Source organism: Argopecten irradians, chromosome 13, assembly GCF_041381155.1.
Source record: "Argopecten irradians isolate NY chromosome 13, Ai_NY, whole genome shotgun sequence".
NCBI lineage: Eukaryota > Metazoa > Mollusca > Bivalvia > Pectinida > Pectinidae > Argopecten > Argopecten irradians.
In genome coordinates, this window is record NC_091146.1 from 33,688,756 (window position 1) to 33,709,937 (window position 21,182).

General features: G+C 33.2%; 1 protein-coding gene across 5 annotated transcripts in view; it reads right to left on the reverse strand.

Moving 5' to 3' along the window:
* The window catches only part of LOC138306390 (uncharacterized), a 256,651-nt gene that overhangs the window by 25,442 nt on the left and 210,027 nt on the right, over positions 1-21,182 (reverse strand). The window contains exon 1 of one of the 5 annotated variants that reach the window (XM_069246839.1): positions 10,105-10,262. The exons of the other annotated variants lie outside the window; for them this stretch is intronic. The gene's annotated coding sequence lies outside the window, so the exon portion shown is untranslated. Of the gene's footprint in view, positions 1-10,104; positions 10,263-21,182 lie in introns of those variants that run through there. 5 annotated transcript variants of the gene reach the window in all.

The following is a 21,182-nucleotide window of genomic DNA, read 5'->3' on the forward strand; positions in this document are numbered from 1 at the left end:
CGTCATAAGAACAACGGGATCGACTCTACTCTCATAAGTTAGAGTGGCGATTTTCGGCGTCTGCCATCTAATGTAAACTATTTGTTTGTAAATATCAATTTTGAAGACACAAATACCCGTATACATGCCAGATGTATACTATTTAATATTAGCTTCAACCACATATATAGGGATTGACACCTGCAACATATATTGATGTACCTGTCGTAGATAAATGAACATCTCTGCGCGATTACTGCATAAAACACAACCCATGTAAGCTTACGTTGTATATATAGAGGTTACACAACTATTCCACACGAGTGAGTTGTTTCTTAAAATAACTCACTCGCGTGGAATAAATTCCATATCCAACAACCACGAGTCGTGTGATCTGTTTCTACCACAATTACATCCATTTTTAGCCGATAGAAACCCGACGAAGATAAGGTAACGTGTGTTTGCCGAGATATGTAAATAAGATGTAGTGATATTTCCATCAGCAAAAAGTCACTAATTAATATTCAAAAGTCATCTTTTATTAAAGAATCCATTCATATCAAATTCTTCTAATTGAAAACAACTTTAGGATGAAATAATTTTCATTTGACGTATTATTAAATTCAAATTTTCAAAGTTACTTCAACAATATAACACTCATTGTCGGACTATATAAATCATGCGCACATTATCAAGCCATTGTAATCAAGTTCAAGTCCGTTTCAGAATCGTTTCATCCACCAAACTCACCAATAAGATCCTTTTCCGCCAAAACGAGTTACAGATTTTTATACCACACATAAACACGTAACGTTTTTGACACAACGGCGACGTCACATACTGTACGCTTTCCAACATCAGTCTTGACGTCAATGCAAGACGCAATCACAACATAACATGACGTCACTCTATTATTATCGACGTTGACAAATAATGACGTGACACTGAGAAATAAGTAGCTAGCGAAGTTGATATATATATTGTTCGGTTAAAAATCTGTGCCATGTCCCTGTGCTCTACCCCGATCCTGAATCAATTCAGGCGCCAAATCCGCGCATGCACACGTCAATACACCGTAAAAACTACTATATGCATATAGCAAAAAATGTTGTAGTTCGTTTTGCAACAAATTTTCCTTCAATTTCACGTGGAAGTAGAAATTATTTGTAGATTCTTTATATAGCATTTGTATACAATTTCCCGTAGATCTATATAGCTATGATTTTAAGGTAGCTCCATACTTTTGGGAAACACATGCCATTATTTTCTAACATGTCTTATTTTCTTGCTATTTTTTCATGCAGGTTTCAAATATGTGAAGAAATATGGGCGCTCTCGAACAACGTTTTGCGATATTTGAGCTTGAAATATATACTTTCTGTGCCAATTTGCTGACCGAAATTAGAAAAAGTGAGATATTTCATGTTAAATTATTTATATTTCACTTAGAATTGTAGATTTATGAAATATGGATAGCGAACAATCAAGTTTATGCTGAGGAATCGGTTTTTTTCACACAAAAAAAATGTTTTCAAGATATTTGGCAAAAACTTGAAAAGGAGCAAATATTAAATTTATATTTACAACATTCTTGTCAACCTGTATGCAAGTATTCATTTGAAAACGATGTAAATGATGAACGTGTCAGTAAGATGCATTTCTATACTTACCATGATATTACCTTCGTAACTTTATCGCATTTATATATCTAGATCTTTTCAGCCTATTCAATATTCTCAGTGTGTTAGGCCTAATCGGTGTCGTCTGCTGCGAGCTAGCGAGGTGTTCCGAAAACATACGAGAGGCTCCGAAAGTCGTGTGTTGACTGGATTACCTGCCTTAGCTTAGTAGGCTAGGCTGCGCTCTTAAATACTTATAAATCGTAATTTTAGATAGACTAGAATATTAGTGCCCGCCGTAGTCTTTTCCATTCTCCGCTTGACTTCGCCCCGAAAAGTATTTAAGAGCGCAGTCTAGCGGAGAGAATTGGTACTAAGGTAAGTAATCTAGTATATAATTTTTGAAGGACTTTTACATTTATGATATACGTGTCTTTCATATATTTATGAAAGAAAATCTATTAATTAAAACTTTATCAAAATCCATGAACTATTTTATAATGACACAACAGTATGTGATATACATTAGGTTCTCATTGTCTATAACAGAAATATATATACCTAAAAATTGGAAACTCCTTCTTTGTCTTTGTTGACAGGCAGCGGGACCTCCAGTTTATAGGCATTTCCCCTTGGCTAACTACTTTTAAGTGTATTCTTTTATACATGATATTTCTGCATCAATACAAAGTTTTAACATTATATCATGGTTTGATGTGATCAATTTTCCCGACTGATATTATTTAATAAGATTTTTTAAAGCATGGAAATCAGCAATTTTACCTGGTTTTTCGAAAACCATAATTCAAAACCGGAAGTGCATTTTGTTTTATTAATATATAAGTTAAAATATTATTTTTTCAACCAAAATCGTACTCAAACTCGAACTATCTAAAATTACTGAACTTTTTTTAATATATCAAAGCTATTTTGCTGTATTTAACTATTTAAGAGTTTATTTAAAAACCCTTAATGACAGTAAGATCTTTTCCATAGTTACCACGATATTACCTTTGTAAAGTTACATGTATAACGTTTGTTTATCCAGATCTTTTCCATAGTTACCACGATATTACCTTTGTAAAGTTACATGTATAACGTTTGTTTATCCAGATCTTTTCCATAGTTACCACGATATTACCTTTGTAAAGTTACATGTATAACGTTTGTTTATCCAGATCTTTTCCATAGTTACCACGATTTACCTTTGTAAAGTTACATGTATATAACGTTTGTTTATCCAGATCTTTTCCATAGTTACCACGATATTACCTTTGTAAAGTTACATGTATAACGTTTGTTTATCCAGATCTTTTCCATAGTTACCACGATATTACCTTTGTAAAGTTACATGTATAACGTTTGTTTATCCAGATCTTTTCCATAGTTACCACGATATTACCTTTGTAAAGTTACATGTATAACGTTTGTTTATCCAGATCTTTTCCATAGTTACCACGATGTTACCTTTGTAAAGTTACATGTATAACGTTTGTTTATCCAGATCTTTTCAGCCTAGTCAATATTCACAGTTTGTGAAAACGACGCCTTGTGTGGTCTCTGATCATCCGATGCCGTCTGCCTGAGCTTGCGGGGGTATTTTCTTCTCTCCGCTAGGCTTCGCTCCGAAAATACTCAATTTCCGTCAATCTTTCGGAAACATATTTCTCCGAGGGGATACTATTAGTATTATGCGCGCAGCCTAGCGGAGAGAATTGGTACTAAGACAGGTATTACACTCTAGCGAGGTGTTTCGAAACTTAACATTGCGAAGGACTCAGTCGTTTATAATAAAATGATTTCTGAGATTTAGATTGCATACATGTACTGTCTAACTCAATGGCTATACGTTAAGTTTACAATTCCAAAAGTGTGTGACTATCCGATGTCGTATTGCTGCGAGCTAGCGACGAGTTTCCACAGTCGTCGAACTCCACTGTATAAATTCCGGAAATAGCGATCGCCGAAGTGAGAGATTTGTTAGGAAAACACAGTAAGCATGTGATTAAGGTAAAATTTTCGATACTTTCTCACGATTACGCAGACTGTCGCAATTAATATCATATACATATATACTAACCTTTAATACTAACTTATAATTCTTCGGAAACGACAATTATAATTACCTTAAAGGCCCATTACCTTTCCGGAGTAAAATATAAAGGTTTCTTAAAAAAACATTAATAACATCAGAAAATATATACCGATGACCTAAGATAAGGTTACGACACCAAACATATGCAGGATTTCCTGCGTAATATATGATAACAGTGGAGAGTCATTTCGCTGTTTTGCCGTCTGGCGCAGTGATAGTCAACTACCGCGCGGTAGGCCTACATGTATTTAGGACGAAAGCGGGAAACATAATACGACCCGCGTTATGAAAATAATCATTTTATTTATTTTAATCAAATCGTTCAAAATGTGATTATGAATGTAGTATTAACGGTAAGTTAATAATTCTTAAGACTCTACAAAAATTATCGATCTTGTTTTACATTCCCATTTTAAAAATTAAAAAGCCGTTCGGAAAGGTAGTGTATCGAATTAGTGCACAGTAGTGTATCGAATTAGTGCCAGTAGTACTCTCTATAACCAAAGGTCTCGCAACTTATTTGATTAATTAACTCGTAGATCATCTTTCACTTACAATTTACGAATATTTCCTTATGCAATAATTCAAAGTACTTTAAGAGAAAGCATTCGAATTTTAGAAAACAATATAAACACCGATTATAAACAGCGCCCTTGAACACGGTACTGTATGGCTTGAATGTTAACCAATCAGAGGCCAGAGAACTTAAAACATCCCCAACAAGACGATCTCCATCGACTTAATTATTTGTTATCATTAGACGTACATGTAGTGTATTGAGAATAATTACAATTTTTTGTAGATATATATTTTTTTATCATTTTTATCAATGTGTTTCAATTAAAATGAAAACTGAAATAACACAATAAAAATAATGATAATTCCCGCTACGCCGACATTCTATAACAATAGGTAAAAAGATCAAAGAAAGTGTTATTATAGTCTGTTTCTTATACATGTACTTCGTCTACTTACGCGGAGTTTACCTATGCGTGCATGTAGAATTATAGTAGTTTACTATGTTGCATTTCTTGACTGTTGTAAATATGTTTCTCTACACAATGTATTTTGTAAAGAGACTAATAAAGTTTGAAGTTTGAAGTACTAGAAATTATAGTAATAATTATAGTAGTTTACTAGAAATTATAATAATAATGATTATAGTAGTTAATAGCATTTATATAATAATTTCATGAATATTACATGTACATTATAATATCGTCATCGTGATGAAATATCATATTATAAAACATTTATTATGATTAATACATTAATGAATAAAAAACATGTTGATAATTTCCTTTAAAAATGTGTTGTGAAATGCACATTACTACGGCATCATAATCTTCGTCGTGAAAATATGTGATTTGTTAGAATTAAACCTGCAGTATGTACTTACACTATTGAATGAAGTATCTTGTTGTATGCGTTCGATTTTAAGATTTGTAATACCCTTTTTTCTGAATACATGATAAATGCAATTTTTCTATTTCCCTTAGTCGCAGCCATCGGTTTCACGTCTATTTTTTTTCGTACAAAATAAATGTTAGTTCTCCTTACGAATGTAGTTTGCCATTTGATCAGAAAGTAGACATCTCGTATCCGTATATTTTGCCATGGGTTGTATAACTTATGAACTTAATTAAGGACTACATGTAAGGTTTGTGCCCTTTTTGTCTCAGGAATGCGTCATTTTTGAAATGTGTTATTAAGGTTGAAATTCAAATATCGAGTACCAATTCCTTGATACAATAGATATAACGGTTGTATAGCATTGCGGCTGCAGGTGTTATGGTAATCATCCTAACATGATATACATACATTACATATAAACAGAAACTGGAAATTGTGTCAATTATTTGCTATGCTAAATATGGAAAACATAAAACAAAACTTACATGTACATTTGTATATTTATCTGTAAAGATGTATCTGAAGTGCCTGTATATTCTCAGTAAAAGATTACATGTATGTACATGTGCATATATATAATTTATGTTTCTAATTAACTCAATAATTTGTTTTTTATAAGTTGCAAATAACATCTATTTGTCTTCATAAATTTCAAGCTCATAATCCAGGTAAAATACACAGTATGAAATATGTTTGCAAAAAAATTGAAATTGAACACATGTAGGAGGGAATCCGTCCGTGAATATTCGAGATTTGTTACTGGTTGGACAAGGGAAACTCTTGTTTTATCTTTTGTTTGCTACAAAATCCCGAAATATATTTTTTTTGTAAAAAAATGGTACAGAATGGAGGTTATATGTACTAACATTACGATGTTTATCGCTAGGGTCGTATGTTATTTAAGTTTTATCAGATACCGTAATATAAGAAATTCATTCGAAATTGATAGAGAGGAATATTGTCATAAAAAGACATATGATGCTGTTATGTGTGGCCAAAATGATCGGTGGTAAATATCTTTTGTTTTCATTTGTGATTTTTTGTTCATCTCCTAAAATATATATATATATATATAACTAGTATATATGTCCAGGTAAAAATCCAGGTAGATCTCACACAGGTAAAGTTACCTTTATGATACAGACTATAATTGTTATAACAACATACTTGCTGGTACATGTATATGTTTTTAAAATGTAGGCGTTCCGGGATTCAGCCCTTAAAATAGGAACAACCAGTCAACCATCACGTGGCAAATGCTTCCGTTATGTATTTGCAATAGCTTTAATCAACCTTATAATTAAGACGGAGAAATAACAGAGAGACCCTGAACTATTGTGACACACTTCATATACATGCATAGTCATCTTATTTTACATGAATTTACAAGACAGACAATATCAAAAACAATTAAAAAATTTAAATCCTCTAAAAGTTATTAACTTGAATTCATGGCGTGAAAATGAAAATCGAGTAACACGTGATAAATTTTTCATTTATATATGTCTGTATATGTAGATATAACAAACACATATTTTTGCACGCGACCTACAATGCACACACCACCGGTATTGCAACCAGTACACATATCAATTAAAAAAGGAGATTTTAGGAATTTCCAGTGACACAGTACCCTTAAACAGGAAAACCCAACAATCCATCACGTCACCCAGCTTTTCAAAACGTTTTGAATATCCCTATTTGTTGTTTAACTACACATAATACCATAATAAGTAACTTAATCCTAACATTATGTCGGTTCATTTCATATGGCAGGGGTTAGACGGCATTGCATACATGTACATGTACCTACAGTGCGCATTATACAGTAAGGTTTAGCCATTGAACATAGAACATATATTGTTTACGAAGTTATATCAACAATAGGTTTGGAATGATACATGATTACACTGGATTATAACACAAAGTCAACACATGATACATATATGAAACATTATTATACAAAGATTTAAACTTGATGCTTTTACAAACAACTCCAACTATTATATTATTTAAAATTCCTATCATTCTTGTTTGTTTGCTTGATTAGATTTACGTCCTTTTAACAGTCAGGGTCATTTCCCTTTTGTTTCGTTTGATTTCGTTCCATTTCGTTTTGCTTTTCACTTTATAGGTACCCATCTATAGTTATAGATATATAGTGATGAGGGAGAGCGGGTGTGAGACAATTTTATCGTGTGTTGAAAATATTTAGGATGTTTAAGTTTGATTCAATTGTATAATAAAATGTATAATATAAATTTAAATGCGTTTTGAGTTTTGATCAATAATGTATAAATACACCAGAAAGATCCGATTTATTATCATTATTTTTTTTACTAAAATGGCTTTTTGATGAAAACATTATACGGTCTCCGTATAAAAGATTGATCACGACGCTTAACCATTGCTAATGCATTATCCTTGTTTAGTATTGTTTGGTTTCGAACATGCCGCACAATACCTAAAGTCCGTCTGGTAATTATCAAACATTGGTTTTGAACATGCCTTTTTAAATAAAAAACTTCTAAACGCTACAGATCAGTGATATAAGCAATATTTTTGTTTGATATTTTAGGGGACCTCAATTGTCAGAAGACTTTTTTATCAAGCACATAATCAATGGATGGCATATCAACGTCATCAAAACATTTATGTTGTTTATTAAATACTAATCCAGATTTTGTTTGTAATATTGGGGAAAATCTATTTTTTGAGATCCCTGAGGTATAAGAGGCAAAAAACCTCAACGACAGAACCCACGTAAATTGATCTAAAAACCAACGCTTTTACCCGACGAGCTCAGCTTTGATATATTATACAATTGTTTCATGTCATATCAATCTACAGTCAAAACTCTTTTGTTGAAATATCTGTAATTGTTGCGTGGTAACCCCTGTGTTTACTCAAGTGTAAACAATTTCCCAGTTGGAACGGTTATATAGCAAAGAGAAAATGGCAATGTGAAATATAATGAATTAACCATAAAACACTATTTTTCAAATATCTTTTTAATGTTACATTTAATTCATTACTTCATTATTAAAACAGATGTACTTACGTCAATGGAACATTGATTTAAAAATAAGAAATGTCGATTTACAGATTCTTCCCAATTATTCGAGAAAAGTTCAATGCGTACATCCCATGAATTACTTTTATATATTTATAGAGCCTCTACGTTCCATAACACCAAACGGTTTTCGATCCGATATATCATCGGAATAATTGTACCATAATCTAAACTTTATCATATCATATGTTTAGGAAGGCGTTCGCCGAAAGAATTTTTTGGACCGGCTCGCAGGTTTATACGACGTTAACAATAAGCGTGTGCAACCATTCCTAGCCGGTGACTAGTCAAACTAATATTGCCTAGTCATTTGTTTCTGAGGATTGATAATTTATATTGATTTCCAAACAATATTATAATGTAAAAACAGTCGAAAATACTTTATTTCCATGTATATAGAGAGTCAGGCAGATTGTTTTTAAATCATCTGTGTTTTCGGTTTTCTATATATGCTATGAAATGGTCACGTGTGAGCTTCGAAAAAATGAGTGTAAAACCAGTCAATGTGAAATTCGAGAAGGAATTTGACAATTGACCGACCATGATGCATACGAAACATTGAATATATTTGTCATATGAGACAGAGGTCCTCACATGCGATCGGTCTAATACCTATCCCGTAAACGTTTTTATTAAAGATTGGATTCGGAGAGCGCTTTGTCAAATGGATTTAAATATTTTTATAATGGGATCCATACTAACAATACATGTAATGGGTTTTATCTAAATAATTTCCTATTCTGGATTCCGTAAGGCAAGGATGCCCTATCACAGTGATGCAGTACGTTTTTACAGCCGATACGTTGGGCCAAATGATTTTGAAAAGAATTGATAATGACGGAATTAAAGTACGTATGTCCAAAGAGGCCAAGGGTTTCCAGCATGCGAATAAGATATCCCATTACTTCTATCAAATTTTAATGGAATACTAAATATGTGATGTATTAGGAAGGCATGGTAATGTATCGGGAGCTAAAGTTAACACTGAAAAATCAAAGGTGATATATATAAGATGGTGAAGTATTGGGGGCTAAAGTTAACACTGAAAAATCAAAGGTGATATATATTAGATGGTAAAGTATCGGGGGCTAAATTTAACATTGAACAATCAGAGGTGATATATATTGGATGGTAAAGTATCGGGGGCTAAAGTTAACATTGAAAAATCAAAGGTGATATATATTATATGGTAAAGTATTGGGGGCTAAGTTAACATTGAACAAACAGAGGTGATATACATTAAATGACATATCTAGTAATTTGAGGAAACAATCGATTATATTTAGAGCCAGCTTGTACTTTAACCTGTGTTTTCAATGTGATGGAAAACATCATAACATTACAAAATGCTTTAAAACCCTCGGCAAGCCTGGGGTTTACAAGATTTTGTGACCACCTATTAGACTACCCATATATACTTTATATCAATATATGAAATATTCTTTTAGTAATATAATAGACAAAGCCACGCGAGAGTAAAGAAATCAGAATTATAAATACTTAACTGTATTTGAGAGTAGAGAAATATGCAACATATTGCATATCTGTACGTGAGAGTAAAGAAATATGCTATGTATGACATACATGTACGTGAGAGTAGAGAAATATGTAATATATTGTATACATGTACGTGAGAGAAGAGAAATATGTGATATATTGTATACAGGTACGTGAGAGTAGAGAAATATGTAACATATTGTATACATGTACATGAGAGTAGAGAAGTATGTATCATATTGCATACCTGTACATGAGAGAAGAGAAATATGTAACATATTGTATACATGTACATGAGAGTAGAGAAATATGCAACATTGTTCATAGTTTACATGAACATAAGAGATGGAAAATATGTTATATATTACATACATGTTCGTGACACCATGGAAACGGTAGAATAGTTAACTATAGAATAAAATACATACCTGTACGTGATAAAGTCTTTGGTTGTCTCTACATTGTTTTCAACATCTGTATAATTATGATGTAACTTCTTTCTTGATTATTCACACAGAGACACAGAAATAATAATCATCCTTATAACGAATGGCGGAGACACTACCTCATATATACACCGGGGATATCTGCCGCAATGCCACGGTCACTGGGTATTTATAGTATTGGGTAACCGAACTGACATGCGCAATGTAGATATACACGAGGGTGATTGTTAAATATTGCCTTAAATGGCTTTGCTTAACTATTAAATGATTTCAACATTAACAACTAAAGGTATATATCCCTACTCTATATTTATTTTAATGATAAATAATAGATAAGGCACAATAAGAAAAGTGGGAAACAAGATCGTTTTATCTAAATTAATTTAGAAAAAAAAAAGAATATTGCAATATCTCACAGACTTGGTAAGACTGGCTTTTCTAATGACCAAAATATGTAATTCGTTTATATGATAGTTTTTATCTTGCCAATAGAAAAGTATAACTTTTTAATGCAGTATTTAATCAGGTATTATATATCTTGGGATTCATGTAAATAATCATTGTTAATGTATATAACCTAAGGATAAATAGCTCCTAATACAGTGTCATACACATTTGCCTTGGTCATTGGAACTCACCGTGTCATTACATACTTAACACACAGTTGTGATGTTACAAAAAAATATTTCACATAATATACACTTTAGGGCTTATACCCCTCACACACTGCCCATGGAGGAGCCATATTCGTTCATCCAGAACAATAAGACAATATGTATCTATTATTATGCAAGGCTTACAAAGCGAAGCTTGTTTCAATGTGCGGTTTAAATGTTCGTTATACATGTATATCACGACTGTATATCGGTGTACGACGTGTGGTTCGTCTAATAATAAACTATGTTAATCAATATACCTGATTAATATACACCTGTCCAATGATTATTTAATGATATACTACCTATGGGTCCTTTTACCATAATTATATCTCCTTTTTTCGCTCTATAGTTATACTAAATGTGAGTCTTTTTCTCTTAATGTTAGCTCTATAATGTATGTTTTATTAAATGTCAAAACAATAACTTGCAATGACAGCCAATATTACAAATATATATCGTCATTTAAACTGTTAATTATCTATATTCTCTGTAAAATAGTCCCTGTAGAATGGTGTATGTTTGCTGTTGTCAGTTACTAAATACAGCCTTCTTAGTTCGCCATTTTTTCTTCAGAAAATATGTTTAATCATAGAGATATATTAATACTAAAACAATTACCTACAACCGATTGATGACTGAATATATTTATAAGTAAATAAAAGTGAGCTTTCAAGTTAATTCATACGTGATCTTATTACTAGTTGGTCGTGTTAGGAAATATTCAGACTTATAAAGGGAAACTGGTTCCTCCTATGAATATTGATGTCGAATACCATTTCTACAGAATTACCAACAATTACTTTATCAGTCAGTGTAGCGAACTATGGGCTTGGTTACTTGTCGAGCTTTTCAATGTAATGAAAGTAGGTCATGTTTGTTTATCTGTCGTCCCGTCAACAGCCTTGGGTATCCAAAACACAAAATGTAAATCACCTCATAATGTTTTTTATTGAATAGCAGATTTCTTCTTTAGAACATGAACAATTATTATGCGATTCTGTCAATAGTATTGCGTTGCTTTATTTTACAAATGTCTGAGTCGTGTATTCGGTGAATTGTAGGTCATTTAAAACCACTAAAAATAGAGAAGTCTTTGTTGTGTCAATCGTACCGAGATCAGCTATGATTGTTCAGAAAACCGGTTTCATGCATCGGATCAATTACCTTGTATATTTTGCGCTTCTATGTAATTTATAGCCATTGCTCGAACACGGTCTGTCATTACTGTTTATTATGGAAGACGTTATAAAAGCAATACAATGTAATGTTAATACCATACCTGCTGGGGATTTCTCATTACAATTTTCTATGATACAATGTAAGTATCATCAGTTATAGTCCCTACTCAATGTTAACTATTACGTACATATGGGGCGCAGGGTTACGGAGGTGAAAAGGTCATGCGCACTGATTTGATTTGATATATACAAAGTGCACTATACACTATGTAGCTATTCAGGTCAGCCACTGCAAGATGACATAATTGGTATGGACAAAAATCAAAGTCAGTAATTTGCTCGTTTTGTTATGGAATCTAAGCTACCCACATCCTTATTCTTCTTTTATCAGAGTCGATAAAAGTTATATTTAAATATATAACAACAAGATTTTTATTTGATGACGATCAATTATCTTATTTGTTTGGTGTTTTTTCTGACGACTTTTTCTTGTTTCATAGTTTCATAGTGCAAGTTCAAGTTTTATTTACTTTGAGTCTGCTGACTCATCAGTTGTTTATGTATAAGGGAAACACCGAAAACTGTGGAATAGTCAATATAGAGACTTGTTCGAGGTCCGTGAGGGCCGGGAGCTATTCATTACGTTGACTTTTCCACAGTTTGAGGTGTTTCGCGTGCTTAAACATATGGCATCGAATGTCATTGCTACTCTCCACTATTACATTGGTATTGTTTAACTATTTCACAGCTCCAGGTAAACCCATATAAGATATTGATATATATTTATGATGCATTCCCATTGCCTTACTAAGAGAGCATGCAAGAGCATGCATCATGATATAACAAGATCTATTTGAGAACAGCAAATGGTTGTTGTAGCTTAAATTCTGGATTTGTTTGTCTCTTTCACATTACCATTGTTCCATCTCTCCCTGGAATTAATGAATGTGAATTCCCTAAAGGAATCTGGATATGCTGATTACGTGCGTAGTAATGTTCACCGGTACCAGTCAATAAATTCACCTTTGACTGCGGAATAGTTACCTTTTACCGTGGAATAGTTCACAAACTATTCCACAGTAGTAGGTGATGATAGTAGAATTTGTCTCAACTATACCTCAACTATACTATAGCTATAACATTAGATGACATCAACATCACAGCCATATGTTAAACACACATACATTAATACATGGCATTCAAATGGTATACCATATAATACAAACATACATGTAGACTTTACTACATTCGGGAGAATATAACTAATAAATAACGATATTTTGGCGTTAGCCGCTTTGAGGTATTTTGTTTAGTTCTTTAAATCTTTACATTTGTTACATTAAAAGGTTTCTGAAATTTGAAATAATATTTTTTCATGATTTATTACGGAGAGCAGAGTAACATGGACATTTTAAAACAAAATGAAATTCATTTTCAACATCATTTAAATTACACAAAGTACATATTCTTAAATGTTGCACAGGACGTGCGATACAAACGGTTTCTGTGCGATAGTGATCGTTGTTAGAGTATAAAAAGAAATCAATGTATCATCTATAAATATAAAACGTACAGAGCGATTTTAATGTTTTTCACAATGTCTATACGGTTATTACAGACTTTTTCTAAGAATAAATGCATTAATCTCTGGGAATGGAAATTAATACTTAAATACATTAAAAATAGACATTTAAACTGATTTTCGGACGTAGTAGAAGACAAAAAAATGTATATTTCTGTTGTCGATCTCGATTCATTAAAGATACCTAAGTATCTTTTTTATGGTTAGCTCGGACGTCGTAGAAGACAACAAAATATAGATTTCTGTTGTCGATCTCGATTCATTAAAGATACCTAAGTACAAGGGACGCAATGATTTGGTTTTATATTTGCCTGTTTGTCATCCTGATGGTAAATAAATTGAGTTTGTATTTAGTTTCTAGACTTTTTTTGTGAACGCATTTATACGTACATTAACGTTTTTATGATATTACATGTACAATGTACGTATGCATGTATGTATATTACGTATACTACACACGTACATAATTACATTAACGTAAACGTGTGTACATTGTGTGTATATATATGTGTACATATAGAACTTTAAACATCTCTTAAACTATTCAATATGTGTGCAAGTATATTTTAGTTGAGTTTTATTCAAAGTGTACAAAATTATCGTGTAGACAAACTGTTGTCTGTACAGTAGCCTATGTATACATGTACATACATGTATTTATATACAATGTACTGATATATATGTACTAATGCTCCATTGTGCTGTTTAATATTTGTCTACTATCATTGTCCCGTATTACTGTTCGTATCGTATTATGTAATCGTGTTCGTTTTGTGTGTTTTGATAAAAGGGCAGATCTCCTCAAAAATTTGACAATTTTTTGTCAACACGGTTGGAATTATTTCTTTGTCCAATATATATAATGTACTTCTAAACACTTATCATCGTGCATGTATGTAGTTAAACAAGAACTACAATGCAAGCAATATATTATGTGAAAAAAAACGAGAATTTAAAACCGACAGTTTACCGGATTCTCTATTGACGTTAGTTAATTCCACCAGCTAATGGTTTCGTAATATTAATCAACCCAACGTGCGGTGTGCGATACGAATAGCGTAAATGCGCGGTCTGTACCGCACACCGCACGATGTGCGGACGATGTCTGTGCGGTGTACACACGCTGTTTTTGGTACGTTGTGCGGTCACACAACTGTAAGTACTCTCGAACGATTTTATTTATTTCAAGTGTTTCAATCAAGCAGTCAGTCATGCGTATATAATTCAGTACCTTTACCTTTAGATATGCGCTGAAGTAATTGTGAATTTTGTTTGAAACTGGTCATGTCAGTTTACCTATTAAACACGGTAGAGATGAGTATTTTAAGTTGTTTGACGAAAAAAAAGGACCCGGTTCCGTCGGACACATATTTACGTAATCTATAAGGAAGGAAAACATTGAAAGAATTGAGTTAATTAACGAAAACTCACACCGAATCTGAAAACGCCAAATTAAAATATCAGAATTATGTCAAATCACCCAATTTTAATTCGCCAAATATGAATGTTCAATTTCCATGGGCAAATATGGGCCGCTATACGATATTAATCAAAATTTCCACCTAAAACTTATGATTGTGTGAATGGTTCTTCTGTGTTTAAAGGCTACCATATATGTACAGTTATCTGAGCAGTATGATATATTCATTTTGCCTTTTTTATATAATAATATCTATCAAACTACGAAAAGCTAATGATTGTGAAAACAGACACTAAAGGCTCCTTACAAATACACAGGACAGCTGTGATAATTATAGGTTACTACACACGGGACCTCGGTATTCAGATCAAGAGCAGAGTCGGTTCTTTTCATCATTCATACGAAATATTTCTTGCTACGTACGACTAAGTGGCAGATATTTAAACGAACAATGCCGTAGTACAATTTGGTAAGATTGTTGTTAGTTTTGATGTATACACAGAGAAAACTTACTGATATTATATATAATTAAATATGTAAAATATCATCCGTTCAATTATTACACAGGTAACGTACTTCAAACTTGGCTTTGTTAACACGTAAACATAGGAGCAATAGAGACATTAGGAATTTCCAGTGACGTACTGCATTAAAATAGGAACAACCAGTCAACCATCACGTGACAAATATTTCCAATAAGTCAGGAATAGACGTAATGAAAGTAGATCATGTTTATATATATGTAATCTTGTGAACAGCCTTGGGTGTTCAAAATATAGCATTTAAATCACCTAGATTTGTTTTTTTAAAATTTGTTTATGGAATTCCAAATTTCCTCTTTAGAACATGAACAATAATTTTGTGACTAAAAACCGTACGCGTTTCTATAGATCTGTCAGTAGTTATTATACAAATATGTGCGTAGTGTAATCGGTAAAATGGAGGTCATTAAACAATACTAAAATGTGCTTTTTGTTGTGTCAATCGTACCGAGAACAACCATGCGTATTCAGAAACACAAACGAGGTCATCGTTTTCATGTAGCGGATAAACTACCTCGTATATTTTGCGCTTCAGTGTAATTTATAGCCATTGCTTGAACATGGTCGATCATTACTGTTTATTATGGGAGACAGAATCAAAGCAATAAAATGTAATTCTAATACATACCTGCTGGGTGTTTCTTAGTACAATTTTCTATGATACAATGTAAGTATAATCAGTTATAGTCCCTGAACAATGTTACCTTATAGATGGAGGGCGCAGGGTTATATGGAGGCGAAAAAGTAATGCACACTAATTTGATTATATATAATACAAATGTACTAGTAGTTAGCGCAGTATCTATCCAGCTGGCTAGCTACTGTAACACGTGACATAATTGGTAAAGACACAGGTCAAAGTCAGTGATTTGTATCTTTTGTTTCGAAATTTAAGCTGTCCATCTCCTCCCCAACATAATCATTTTATTGGAGTTGAGATTTAACTGTGACGACATTTGATAATGATTATTATTTTATGTCTGTCTGTTTCGCTGTTTTCCCGCCTTGATACAACACGATATCCACCAGAAAATTCCACACTATGTATTGTGACGTCATCTCAGGTTGATAAAGATTCCAAAACCCCCAGGCCGTCCCCAAATATAGAAATCTTGCATGGTGACGTCATGTAAAACGATGTCACAATCACTTCACAGGTTGATATAAGATTCCAATGGGTCCAGATTGTACACAATTATAGCAGTAAAGGAAATTTACATGACGTCAAATCAATTATGACGTCATCATTCAGCGAGATGTGACGGAGGGCAGCAGATTCACTGGAATCAACATGGCCCTGCATATATTTGTGCGTACATTTTTGTCAGTAAAATGTATTACGTGGTGTTTTCTCTATTTTATTGATATTATCAGGCTTCATTTTTCTCTTCCAAATTATTCAACGAGACTACTTCGATTTTTGTATATTAATTATAATTTTTAACAACATTTAGTTGACACCAACTAACTATGATCTTATTTGATGTTATGTCTGAAGACCTTATCGTAGTTTACAATATCTTTATATTTCTTGATTAATGGTGTTTTATAACCCATTTGTAGCAATTTTTGCTGTTTTGTTTGACGGTTTTCTATCCACACCTTGTACCAAAAGTTTATATCACACTTTTTGTTCATAGCTTTGATAATATCAACTTGCAAACGGCAGGTCCCTTCCAATTGTCTCGCTTTATCAATAAACGGTCAACTTCAATGTGTAGATTACCAGACCGTCACTTGTTTATCTATATTCATGCCAGCTAATCAAAAAAATATTAATCTATTTGAGATAAATGGATTTTAAATATTTGAGATACCGTATCACATGACATTTGTTGTTAATTGAAGGACCAAAAACAGTATAAAACCTAATAAGCATACCCACTTGCCAATTCTACTACTAAACAAATCAAAGTATAACTGCCACCCATAAACGTGACCATAATGACGTCACTAATATTGACATGGTAACGTCAACTGATCAAAAATAACTGTTCCATCTTGTGGTATAAATCGTCGCTGTTAAACGTTTAACTTGTCTATCTATGACAATGTTAATGCAGAAATCCCCATATATGGAATATACGGTCTATATAGATGCCAGAGCTTGAATTTGTAGACAATCATATCATAATGTGCTAGCACGCATTATAAAAATTGTATGCAAAATATGACATCGATATAGACCATATATTCCATAGGAACATAGTTTAATGATGAAGCATTTACATTTACTTGCCACTTTAACTATATAAACTAGCCAAGCCAAAAATAATGTATATGACCATATAACTGACACCCAAAACGTGCCAACTGTGATGTCACTAATTTTACCATGATAACATATATTTCATAGGAACATAGTTTAATGCTGAAACATTTACATTTACTTGCCACTTCAACTATATAAACTAGCCAAGCCAAAATAGAGTATATGACTATATACGTGCCAACTGTGATGTCACTAATGTTACCATGGTAACATCAACTCATCACAGTCAAAATGTAAACCAAGTGATCCATACTCTATTGAACATTTCCGAGCAAATTCTTTATTATATGTTTGCCTATTCAAATCGTCTTTCGTTCGGGGTCCGTGATTCTTTGTTCGCCCGTTCATTAGTCCGTAAGTACTTATTTGTAATGTTTTTTCTCAGAATGTTCAAAAGTGGAGATCCTCAAATATTGTTTGAGGATTCCCCTAGGTGTCTAGTTAATATGCATATTGGATTTTGGGACTGACTCAAAAACTGGAATTTGACACTTGAAGTTATATTTCTCAGAAAAATCAAAATTAAATTAATATTTCTTTAGGTGGCCCGTGATGTATATTGCATTTGGGACTGATCGATAGACAAACTGGGCGACAGGCAGACATCTTGAGATTTTGACAATCGCTATCGCTTATTCACAGAATCTTATTTCTCTCAGATATCAAATGTATGTTCCCCTTGATGCCTATATACATATGTATGTTGCACTTTCAGATTGGTCGAAAGCTTTCTTTGATTCTGACAATTTCAGTTTGACATCACTATTTCGTAGTATATACATACTGAACGTCAATGTAGAAGCCTAAAGAGTAACAATAACAGCGAGAAACAAGAGCGGACTGTTTTATGGTTGTCGGTCACTGGCAAGTCTTCTGGTCGGAAATAATAACACTTAGGCTTATATACCGGAAGTGATGATCACAGACGAGCCTTACTTTGAATTTCTCGGAATGGATATTATTTTCTTACTTCCATATTAAGGACGACCTGATGCGATTGACGGGGGCAGATTCATGATTTTAAGTTAGAGGGGGCGTGAGACCAAGCAAATCAGGCGAGGGCTTTGGGGGCCGCCTAGGACCCCAGAAGCTCTCGAATAAATGGTGCAAAATCCTGCATTCTCAGGATTTTATGAACACATTTTCCAGAAAATAATTGAAGCCATTTTAAGAATGTTTAATTATTATTTTTCATGTCTAGTGTCATATTTTGAATTAAAGTTTTGTTTTAATTTCTTCAATATTTTACTTACAAAATTACAATACCAAAAATCTTTATATGTACATAGGCATTAAGTGAAGAACGGGTGGCGGTCTAGGGGCCGCCTAGTAGGCCCCCAAAAGCTCTGGAATAAATGCTTATAAATCCTGCATTCTGAGAATTTCATTAACACTTTGTAAACATATTAGTTTATTATTTTTGACATCTAACGTCATATTTTCAATTAAAGTTACAGAATCGCAATGCCTAAAATCTTTAATATCTATAGAGGCATGAAGGATGGAGGTCTGGGTGCTGCCTATTTTAGGTTTGTATGGAATTGGGTGATCAAGTGGTTAACTATATTAGCCGCACGACTTTCACCCGGATGTGAAAAGGTTAGGTGTCACCTTCCCGATCACGTGGGTTTACTCCCACACTAAGACCCCCGCACACTTACATCCGGGCCATCGAGAGTGATTTGCATGCATAAATTGTATAACTTGTTTTGCAATCGATGTAAAATAAATAATATATATATAGGACAAATAAAATGTATATGAATTTTTTAAGGTACAAGTTTTGATTTTTATGAATTAATTGTCATATTAGATAATTTATTTTCCCTTACATAATCTTTATAATTCGTGTATTGGACAAAGAAAGAAAAGAAGGAGAGTGGTCTATGGATGGCCAGACACTGCCATCATTACTATCATCCTATTATCAAATAGTCTAGGAACTCTTTCAACAAATCAGAAAACAATGATGACCGTTGTGCAATTTCATTTTTAAAACTTTTTAACATCGTCTGTCCTATTTTAAAACGTTACTGGTAAGGATGTAGTCCTCTGAGAAGTCATATTTTTCTTGTATTAAACTTTTTTCTCACATAGATTTTTAGAAATAGGAGTTCATACCATAAAAGACAATGGAAGAAAACACATGTCCGTGTGCTCGTTTTTGAGCTATTGTCACTCAAATATATCTAGTTGACAAAATATTGGATTTAAGGGGAATTTTGCCCTTTTGACCATATACACAAGAGATTAAAGTCATCATTTCCTAATAAGGTGTTTGATATATATGGATGTTTGTAAAATTTATTTTCCAGTAGTCTTCTTTAAAAATATACCAGTTTTGATTTATAAGACTGATATTTTTTTCTCAGAATAACAACATATGCTACCCCTACCCCTTAACTTTGAGCTACAAAATGCACCATTTTTCAGTCATTTTTGCCAAATTTAACCCCTTATAGAAAAAGTTCTGGTATTAAACCTTTGTTTAAATTTTGCATATTAGTACGGAAAGGGTTGTTCTTTCTAAATCAGGCAGAAAAATGGGGGGTCCGTGTGCTAACTATTTATTATTGTTCAGTATTTTAGAGAAGAAAATAACAGTGCTCAAATTACCATAAAATGTAACAAGTGGCCCAAGGGCCTTAACGGTCATCTGACTACCTTGGCAATACTAAAATAAATCTTATATGGGGTCATGGTAGGCAACTTTGACTTGGGATCAACCAGAGATCATATCAGGATTATTTCATGCAAGTATCAGCTAATTCGCACTGGTAGAACTTGAGAAGAAGTTCAAAATGTGTTTTCAAGATGGCGGTTGTGGTGACCATCTTGGATTTCGGATAGGCCCGAAGAATAACAACTCGTGGTCGCGACCAGGTCAGGATCACTCACTTCATGCAAGTTTCAGCTAAAATCGCACTGGTAGAACTTGAGAAGAAGTTCAAAATGTGTTTTCAAGATGGCGGCTGTGGCGGCCATCTTGGATCTCGAATGGGCCCGAAGAATAACAACACTTTGTCGCGACCAGGTCAGGATCATTTCATATAAGTGTCAGCTAAATCGCACTGATAGAACTTGAGAAAAATTTCAAAATGTGTTTTCAAGATGACGGCTGTGACAGCAATCTTGGATTTCGGATCGGCCCGAAGAATAACAACACTCGGTCGGGACCATGTCAGGATCATTTCATGCAAGTTTCAGCTAAATCGCACTGGTAGAACTTGAGAAGAAGTTCAAAATGTGTTTTAAAGATGGCGGCTGTGGCGGCCATCTTGGATTTCGGATCGGCCCGAAGAATAACAACACTTGGTCGGGACCAGGTCAGGATCATTTAAGCAAGTTTCAGCTAAATTGTACTAATAGAAGTTGAGAAGAAGTTAAAAATGTGTTTTAATGATGGC